The sequence below is a fragment of the Euphorbia lathyris genome, chromosome 3 (genome assembly GCF_963576675.1).
Source record: "Euphorbia lathyris chromosome 3, ddEupLath1.1, whole genome shotgun sequence".
Lineage (NCBI taxonomy): Eukaryota > Viridiplantae > Streptophyta > Magnoliopsida > Malpighiales > Euphorbiaceae > Euphorbia > Euphorbia lathyris.
In genome coordinates this window covers 96,932,423-96,943,434 of record NC_088912.1, presented here as the reverse complement: position 1 = coordinate 96,943,434, position 11,012 = coordinate 96,932,423, and positions in this window count along the sequence as shown.

Genomic DNA, 11,012 nt, shown 5'->3' with positions numbered 1-11,012 from the left:
TTTTTATGTAATTTCCTCAAAATGTTTAGCTCAGCCCAGTCCAACTCACTGTTAATATAGACGGGCTCGGACTTAAAAATCAAATTTTAAACTCATTCCATATAAGTCCATCTAAATATATATGTATAAATTTTACTCATAAAAAATAACATTTGTACTTAAAAATAAATATTAGGGTTAGACTATGCTTACTTTGTTTTTTATAAAGTAAGAAAGTAAGTCTTACTTTGTTTTTTCTACCATTGGATGGTGATGAACTTTGATAAAGTAAGCTCATCCAATGGTAGAAAAAACAAAGTAAAACTTACTTTATCAAAAACAAAGTAAACATAGAAGACACCTAAATTATTAATATATAAATATTCAAATTTATTAATTAATATTAATAGGCGGACCAGTTTGGACCGACACATGCTATTTTTATAAATCCCAAGCCCGTCCAAAATATAGACGGGCCTGTGCCAAACTGGGTCTAAGGATAATTTTTCTTGTCCAAGCCCGATCTAGGAGAGATGGGCCTAGGCGGGTACTCAGACCCGTGAACTGGACTAGCAGTAAGTAATTAGTAAATTATGTAGTACCATTGTTTTTTGGTTTTCACGAGTGTGTGGAGCATTCTCTAAACATTTATTTAGTCTGACATTTATGGTTTGGTCAGTTCTAGGATGATTCGGACTTAATGTCTGATTTTTTTTCTGTTTTGTTTCTCCCGGTCTTAAAAAAATTAGTAAAACTATATAACAAAATCATTTCTATTAAAATTTCTATAAAACGTTATATTGGTAATTAGTGATAAAATGACAAGTTGTGTAATAGAGATATAATAAAAAAATTACTTTCTTATGTGTATATATATATGTGTGTCTTGTCTATTACTAATGAGTGATAAAATTACATATATGTGTAGTTGAAATAATAAAATTTATGATTATAAAGACAGTTTGATGAGTTATTTTTTAAATTACTTCTTAATGGTAAGAGTAAAAAAAAATAGACGCTAAATATAAAATTGTTCTTGCCTATTAGAGATATCTTTGCACTTTATCAGTACAACTATATCGCAATATCATTTCTATTAAAAGTGGTAAACATTTGGAAGTTTTTTTTTTGGGGTAAGTGATCAACTTGTATTCCCAAAGACTCAAATATTAGCATTTTAGTTTGTTGTTCGTAACTATGTTAACAGAATAAATATTTTAAACATAATTTAGTATTAATATGATAATAAGTCAAATAACAGTAAACTAATCTGTTTAAATTTTCTGTTATACATGGATAAAATTGATTTTTTGTTTGAAAACGTTGGGATAAAATTTCATCATTTAATACGTTTTGTGCAAATATGGACTTTCTATAATCTGATAGGAGCAAGTATGACAACTTTTTTTATAAAATACAAACACACACTAAACGAAGATGGCAAGTAGTACTTTTACCCATAATGTTATAAATGATATAATTTATAACCCCCAATGTCATAATGGTATAGTTATAGGCTGTAAACAGGGCGGGGCAGGGATTGCATTAACCATCCTGACCATTTGTCTATCGGGGATTCCCCATCCTCATCCCTGAATTACAAATGGGAAAATTTTGGCTATCATCCCCGCAGGGAATCCCCATCCCCATATTTAAGTTTTTAAGTTTTTTTACTTTTTTTTTTCTAAAACATCAATTTGTATTATATGATTTTTTTTAAAGTCATAAACTACTTTTTTTCAGAGACTTATAAAATCATAAACTACTAAACATAGAAAATTAACTAAACAATTACAAACAAAGATTCAAAGCATAAAATAAAAACAAGTCCAAAATAAATTAATAATATATATATATTAGTTTTTTTCTATATTCGGGTATTTAGTCGGGGATCCTCATTGGAGACATTCGGGGACAGAGATGAGGACGAGGATGTGACACTTATAACCATCCACGCCCTGTCTCTGACTGTCGGGGACAGTATACAAATCATTTCCGCGCCATGGAGATCCCAAACGGGGATTCCCCATCCCCATCGGAGTGGGTCTCCAACGGGGATGGAGAATCCCCAACTAATTGACAGCCCTATATAGTTATACCCCTAACTTTTCCAAGTTAAACCAATTTTACCCTAACACTTGAAAATTAGACCAATTTTCAATCATTATCAATGGATCACTCCATGCATTCATGAAATTTATTATCTCAACTTCAGTTGTACGTCATGCCATATGTGCTCAATAATAAATCAAAAATATATGCACACATAGAAAACATAATAAAAAAAACTAAAAAAATTATCTCATGTTCCGCACCAGATCAAAGATAAAGTAGAATATACAAGTAGCCAAACATTCTTATCTTTTCATTTTATATCCAGCAAACAGCAGCTAGCAGCAACTCAGATGATGGCACGACAATTCAACTATTGATGTGGCATCATTTGAGTGCATGGACCCGTACTAATTTCGATCCACAGTAAAATTTCTCCTGACATCAACAGAAACATATACTCATATAAGTATTCTCATGTTTATTGTTAATTTCGGAAATAAAACTAAATAATTAATCATACATCTCACAAACATCAACTAAAACACACAATTGATTATGCAGCTTAAATGGATTCCTGAAATGCTCTCACGCCTTTTTACAAACAATGGCCTCATACTTGTTCTTAGCAGCAACTTCTTCCACTACTAAAAGAAACTAGTAATTCGTCCTGATAGCCACTTGTGATTCGCCTTTCTCAATGCTCTCCCATTTTAAATTGGTATTAGCTTGTTTTTTGTGTTCGTTAACAACATATTCTACAATCTCAACCACATGTGGATCTTTTAAATTGTTAATCAAAACCTAGTTATCGGACAGTACTATTGTCGTAGCAATAAATATCAGAAAGCAAAGCACTTGAAGTTTCATTTTATAAATATGAAAACAACATCTGCTACCGTTATTACATATATATACATAACTCATCAAAAGAAATCAGTTTACAAGCCATCTAACATAGCTCATAAAATACTTTGATTGGTTTTGAAAGTAATTATATATGCTAATGTATGTACTAATGTATATGCACTAATGTATATACTAATACTTGTACTACAATATAGGTTAAAAGTATGAACTAAAGTATACACTAAAGCATAAGTTAATGCATAGGTTAATATACAATTTTTGTCTTATATGACCAAATTAAATTACAGAGTTTTGCAGGGACCTAAACTAGATAAATTTTGAATCCGAATTACATTTCAGTTTCTGGAAAAGATGCTACAGCAGCACTCTTTGTTTGCAGATAAATAGAAAGACATTCTCATTTGAAAAACTTAAGGAAATAATATAATTTGTTGGTAAAGAAAGAAAAACTTATTTGTTGTAAAAAGCTCATCAAAAGAAAATGGATAAATTACATATGTGTTGTATAATCTTTATCATATTTCACGTTTTGGTTTACAACCTTCAATTTTGCACATAAAAGTGTACAACTTTTTGATGACCTTCCATTAAAGTGTATAGCCGGTAATTGTGACCGATCAACATGAAGTCAACGCGCCACATCAGTAATTTGACCTTCATAAAAGTCAAAATTGCTGACGTGGTGCGTTGACTTTACATTACTGATCAAGTTTTGACTTTTATGGGTCAAATTATTGATGCGGCATGTTGACCGGTCACAATTATCAGGTGTACAATTACTCGAAAATGTATTGATCCTAACTTCAAGTGAAGGTTTGTGATTAAATAAAAAGTATCATTAGACCCCTGATCTTTCATATTTTGGTTCATTAAGTCATTGATCTTTTATTTGGATATATTAAGTCCCCGATCATTTATTTTTTATCTCATTAAGCCCTTTATGACCAAAAAAATAATTTTGAACATAAAATTCAGTTAACAGAATGTTATTCATTATACCTGCATTCGAAATTTGTATTTTTTCACTGTTTGAATGCAGTTTTGGATGTGTAATATGATTATAGAGAAACTGTAAAAACTTTAATTCAAACTGTAAAAAATAATTTTTTTTTAATAATTTCAAATACAGATGAAGTTAATATTATTAACAGAATTAAATGTTCATAACTTACTAATTTGATCATAAAGGACTTAATGAGACCAAAAATAAAAGATCAAAGGCTTAATGAACCAAAAAGTGAAAGTCAGGGACCTAATAATGTCTTTTGCCTTTTTTTTTTATTATATAGAAAGATCAATTAAATAAGGGATAAGGTACCAAAATAGCTAAATGGTTTTTGAGAAAGTATCAATTTAGGCTATACGAACAGAATAGTACCAATATAAGTTTAATGTTTAGAAAAGATATAACGGAATGAGCATAACAAATTAACAGATTCAAAGTTATCAAAATAAAGAATTAATATTTCTTCAAATGCACATAACAAATTTACAGATTCAAAGTTATTAACAATGGGTATCTATTTTAAACTATAATGCAATTGCATCCAAGTCGTTGTAGTATAGTGGTAAGTATTCCCGCCTGTCACGCGGGTGACCCGGGTTCGATCCTCGGCAACGGCGATATTTTTAATTTTAGAAAGATAACAACTATCAACTGCGAGTAGAGGTGTTCAAAAACCGAACCGGACCGAAATAACTGACCGAACCAATTAATTTTAGTTAACCGGTTCGATTTTGGTTCTCTTTTTTGTAATATTTCGGTAATTTCAGTCGGTTCGGTTTTTTATGAAAAAATGACCGAATTAATCGAACAGACCGAAATAAAGTTTAATTACATATTATATATATATATATATAAAAGACAATATTAAGAATATCCTCTCACATGCATATAACTATAAATTATTATTAAGATTTATACTATAAAACTAATTACTCTCAACTCATTAACCCAACAATAAAGGAAAAATGAAATTTTAATTGGTGTCAGCCGTAAAATTTCTCAATAATAATTGTTATTGTTCTATGCAATGGTTTATAGCTTACTCATTACTATTCCACTTTCATTGAGTATTTCACTGAATTAATAACATTAAAACCTCTATATAGGAATACGTTTGGGACCGAAGTATTTATATAACAATTGAATGGTTATTACTAAATAGAGTTTGGTATAATAAAATTTCTCAAACACATAAAATTTTAAATTTTTATCATAGACATACATGGTTTATATATAATATATAACAATATACATTAATAGAACAAATTAAATATTTAGAAATTCAGAGTTTAAGTTTTCAATATATAGATAATTGGAAGAGTTTTATGGGAAAAATATAAACATCAATAAGAATACTAAATATTTATAATTTCAAGTTGTAGTTTGTGTTTCCAACTCATAGATAATTTCAATAGTTTTTTTTTTAATATTTTATAATTTAGTTTGAATTCTTAATATATATATTACTATATAGAGACATAGTTTCTAAAAGCGGGACTTAAAAAATATATACCAAATAACGTTTGGGAGGTTATTCCTATTTATAACTGATCCAAGTTGGAACCAAATTTTTTTTATAATAAAATAGAGGTTATCCTTATATAGAGTATTTCTATATAGAAGTTTTATTATATTGATAAAATAAATTAGCAAACTTTTATTTGTATTCTTATTTAAAATTATTTAAATCACTACTATTGATTCTAAAATTAATGCATTTTATGTTTTAGATTAAACTTCTTTCTTTTTATCTATATTTTATGTTAAAGTATTAAAAATATGTGTATAAACCGAATAACTGACCAAACCAAACCAAAATTTTCAATTCGGTTTGGTTTATTATTGTTATTCGGTTATATTCGATTTCTATTTTTTGAGTTATTCGGTTTTTGGTCATTTCTCAGTTTTCAGACCGAACCGACCGTTGAACACCCCTAACTGCAAGTAGGGATGGTAACGGGTAGGGTACCGGCGGTAATGCCAATCTCAATCCCAAACTCTTACCATTTTATTTTTTAATTACACGTACCCGTCCCATTACCCTAACGAGTATCTTTTTTCATCCCATACCCGTCCCATTTAATTCACGGGTACCCGCAGGCACCCTTACCCGTTAAGAATCAATAAATAAAACAAAAAATATTGGGTTAAGGTGCAAAAATACCCCTAACGATTTGGGTTAGGAGCAATTTTACCCCTAACATTTAAAATGGTGCAATTTTGCCCCTAACGTTTGTAGCCAAGAGTAATTTTACCCCTAACGTTGGTAATTTGGGTCAATTTCAGACACTATTATAAAACACAGATGTTTTTGTTCATTATTTTGCACCAATTGCGTATCAATTCATTCTAAAAAAAAGGATTTCATTCTTTTGTAATTTAATAATAGAATTTGAGATTAATATTTATAAATTCGGTGAATTTTTTGAATTTTTTTTGTCTACTTCGTACAAAAGACAGTATATTTTTTTTTTATTTTTTTATTTTTTTTCACATCCCGACATATGTTTATGATTTGTTATTGATAAAATGACGCACGTGTGAAGTATAGATGATAAGATTTATGACCGAGAAGACAGTTTGATGAATTATTTCTGAAATTGACCCAATTTATCAACGTTAGGGGTAAAATTGCTCCTGGCTACAAACGTTAGGGGTAAAATTGCACCATTTTAGACGTTAGGGGTAAAATTGCTCCTAACCCAAAACGTTAGGGGTATTTTTGCACCTTAGCCCAAAAATATTACAAATTTAACAAAGTATAAATTTAATAAATCATCTATCTAAAAATTAAACAAATTGAACCTTAATTAATAAGAATAAATTAGCTTAGTGGCATCACTTAATAGTTGAAAAACAAAAGGTTGCAAATCTCACGTCTTATATCTAAAAAAAAGTGATATTTATTAATATATAAAAATTTATGACGGATAACGGGTACCCTAGAGGATATTCTCATACCCGTCCCATTACTCTAATGGGTAATGGTTTTGATCCCATACCCTTTTATAGAGGGTACAGGTAGTCCCATTAGGGTCGGATAGTGTAGGGTATCCGCGTGTAGAATACCCGCTGCCATCCCTAACTGCAAGGTCCATGAATACAATACAAGTATACCAAATGCCAAAAAATGTATACAACTAAATGCTATCAAACAATTAGATCTTTATACATCATTTAAGAATATATAAACATCTTACCACTACCACAACTTCAATTATGAAGAACAATAAGCCACCATTTGCTGCTACTTTATCCTTTCCCCTTGTTTTACAATACTGTCTCTATAATGCACCAGAAAGTGTATTGTTTCAGTAAATCAATAATTTGCATAAAAAACAAATACTAACTCAACTTCATGCCAAATTCCAAATTCAATCTGTTGACATAATAATCCATAGCTGATATGCCAAATTATAGCCTCAACTCAATAACAAAGTTCATCACTTTCTAAATTCAGCTAAACATAAGTATATCAAATACCAAAATGAAGCAGACTTTATGAAATGAATTCAATGAACTCAAGTTAAAAAAAGTTATGCAGATACTATCGATTAACGCAGATACTATCATACTCACAAATATTGAGTAACTGCCAATGTGCAGATTAGTAACAAAGTAATGGCTAAACGTCTTCCTGATGTAACAGAAGGATAAAAACTATTTTTAGACAAAAGACCGTAGAGTCTATGAAGGAAACGTCCCCTCATAAGAGTCTGAAGCACAATTTTTAGACAAAAGACTGTAGGCATTCTGTTATAGTTTTCAGAAAGGTAACAATTTTTAGACAAAAGACTATAGAGTCTATGAAGGAAACGTCCCCTCATAAGAAAAACTTACTATCTTCGAATCTGATACTTTAAGGATTTATTCAGTTATATAAGTTGATTCCTGAGGGCGAGCCTTGGCGCAACGGTAAACGTTGTTATCGTGTGACCAAGAGGTCACGGGTTCGAGTCTTAGGAGCGGCCTCTTGCCAAAATAATTTGGCAGGGGAAGGCTTGCCCCCAGTACACCCTTGTGGTGGGACCCCTCCCCGGACCCTCGCTCAGCGGGGACGCGTAGTGCGACCGGGCCGCCCTTGTGTGGGATAACTCAACCTATGATTATTTGTCATATATATATATATATAGAGAGAGAGAGAGAACTAACCAGTAGCAGCCGCAACATCTTTCTTGGTGTTTCTGGAGTGGAGAATTATCCTGGATTTGTATTTCATCTTAAACTGGTTTCAGTAAACTGAATCCATTGAATAACTGATACAATTAAATGATAGAAATATAAACAATGATAAACTAAATGATATATGGAAGAAGAAATCTTGTGTATGCAGCATAGCATCTTGATTTTGCAAAAGTTATGATCCACATCCAATTAAGCTTGAGTTGAAGGAATTTTAGGCATAAAAAATATGCGTATACATTCATTTAGAAAAATAAGTTGCAGAGCCAGAGGCTGTAAAATGCATGGGATCAACGAAATAAAAAATGTAATGCATATCACACTAACATTCAACACAACATCTGCTAGCTTTATTAGATACATTTGGCATAAAAAAAATTGAAAGTACAGCTTAACTAATGTATCTACTTGTCATTCTTTATCTTTTCCAGATTTTCTTTTATCAGAAATATTTAACTTCTGGTTATACAAATTAATCAAATGAGGAGCTTCCTCATGACATTTCACATATTTTTCCAAGAACCGCCTCTCTGAACATATGAACATATCAGTTATCCTTGAATCTAATTTAACCAGACCCTTAGATGACATAAATTGAAGATCTGCACCTCTTGGAACGAGCCTCTTCTTCAAGCTATATCCAAGTAGTGTAGGACAATTCACAATGACCGAAGGCTCTAAACCCAGTTTGTTGACATAAAAATCCATTGCAGCCGTTTCCATCCCTCTTTGATTTGGTCACTGATGTGAATAACATTATTGCTTCTACAAAATGACACTTCAAAGGATTGAATCCCATTTCCTTCACTTCCTCCACAATCTTTCTGAATTTGACTGGATTTGCATGGATGAGGCATCGCCAATAATTACTAATTAGCCCCAAAATATTTGATGCAGGCACTGAGTTTTCTCTACAAGTGTTGACATTAGGTACCAGACCAGCTTCAGGAGTTGAATATAGAACATAAGGATTTCGCTTAATCACTTCAATGGCTTTGCCATAAGATTGGAGCACCTCAGTTAAAATATTAAAAGTTCGAGCCAATTGACTTTCTAAGCTCCTTCCCAAGATCCAGGGATTGATGGTGAAGATTCTTACAAGTTCAGGGGTTGAAGCTCCTATAGAGAGAAAGAACTCAACTTTGGGGGAAATAGTCTTCTCTGGATCACAATGTAGCATTTTAGGGAACTTCTTGATCATTTCAGAGATTTGGGTTTTTGAAAATCCAAACTTTTGGAAACGGGATAAGACTGAATCAGGCTGCTCAGAAGATTCAAATTGGACGCTGACAACACAGATTCAGGAGATAATCCACATGTTTTTAAGAGGTAAGAAACAGTGAAAGAGGGTGGATTATCAGCCTGGCTTGAAAAGTGTCTAAGTGATAACGGAACCACCATGATAGGACGGCATCAGGCTTCTCAGAGATCTTTCTTTGTTTATTTCGGATTTGAATTTCACCGGATTGAATTCGTTAGGAGCTTTGGATTTGGTTCCTTCGACCCTCAAAAGACCCCAGCTCCCTGTCTCCACCCCAGCCTGGCACTATCAGATTTGGTTCCTTGCACCCTCAAAAAAGACCCTTACCTGCAACCACATTCAGTTCTCATCTCCAAGATTCTCAGAATCGGCTCATTTGCAACCAATTCCGTCAATCGCCTTAGGCAAAAACTTAAGGCTCCGGCCAAGAATCCAAAGTTTTGGAAAGAAGATAGGACCGAATCTGGCTGCTCCGGGGATTCAAATTGGACACTTTTGGAAGCTGATAACGCCGATTCAGGAGATAATCGACATGTTTTTTTGAGGTAAGAAACAGTAAAAGAGTCTGGACTATCAGACTCACTTGAAAAGTGTCTAGGTGATAACGAAACCACCATTGATGGGTTATGAGATGTAAAGTTGTGCCCATTTCTAGGATGGAGAAGAGTTTTACAGATAAAACGAAATATGACAACTGATGCTAAAGAGTCGAAAGAAAAATCTGACATTTAATAGATACGAGAGAAGTCGATAATCTGATTTGAACTAACAAAACCAATTGCAGCAGAGAAATTCAGAAACTATGAAGAAGCAAGCAAAACCCTAACGAGGGAAGAGAGATTCATGGAAAGAGTGAAACGCAGGGGTTTCAGTTTCCACGACCGCTAGCGCTAAAACTATGCCGTTTACTCCTTGGCAAAATATTAGTAAATCTTATTATATCAATTTATATGAATAAAATAACTGAAATTCTATTTTTGTTTCATTAAATTTATTTTAAAAAATTTACTATATAATGTAATTAATCTATATCTATCTATACTATATATAATAGCGGGCAAAGAGAAATGAGGAGAAATGTTTTAGATGTCTTTTTAATGAGTTGTTAACGTAGTAAAAAATCAAGATTAAAAAGATTTAATTAATAAAAAATAATAGATTTATATTTATAATATATTAAACAATTACTAGCTCAAAGAAAATAAGATTTACGGGAAGATAAAAAAACACAAAGCAAAGGAAATCCAAAAGTCACAAATAAACGTCTATATAAATCATGATAGACAGTATTCCACCACTATATTCATTGGCCATTATAAAAGGGTGTTGTTAAACCCAACCCCAATTTCCCACCTCTAGCCCCGTGAAAGGACGAAAGTACCCTTTGAGGCTTTGAGGTGGAAAATTGGGGGAAAAAACCTCTCCCGACATGCGGGCGTGAGGTAATCACGCCTCACCCTGTGGTGAGTCATGAGGTAATCACGCCTCACCACAGGTTGAGGCATGAGACTATCATGTCCGCACCTACGGTGAGGCGTGATAGCCTCACAACTTGTGGTGAGGCGTGATTACCTCACGCCCGCATGAATAAATCACAAAAAAAAATTGTTCATAATTGTGGTTAACTCGAATTATCCGTTTAGAAATAAAATTACGGCATTT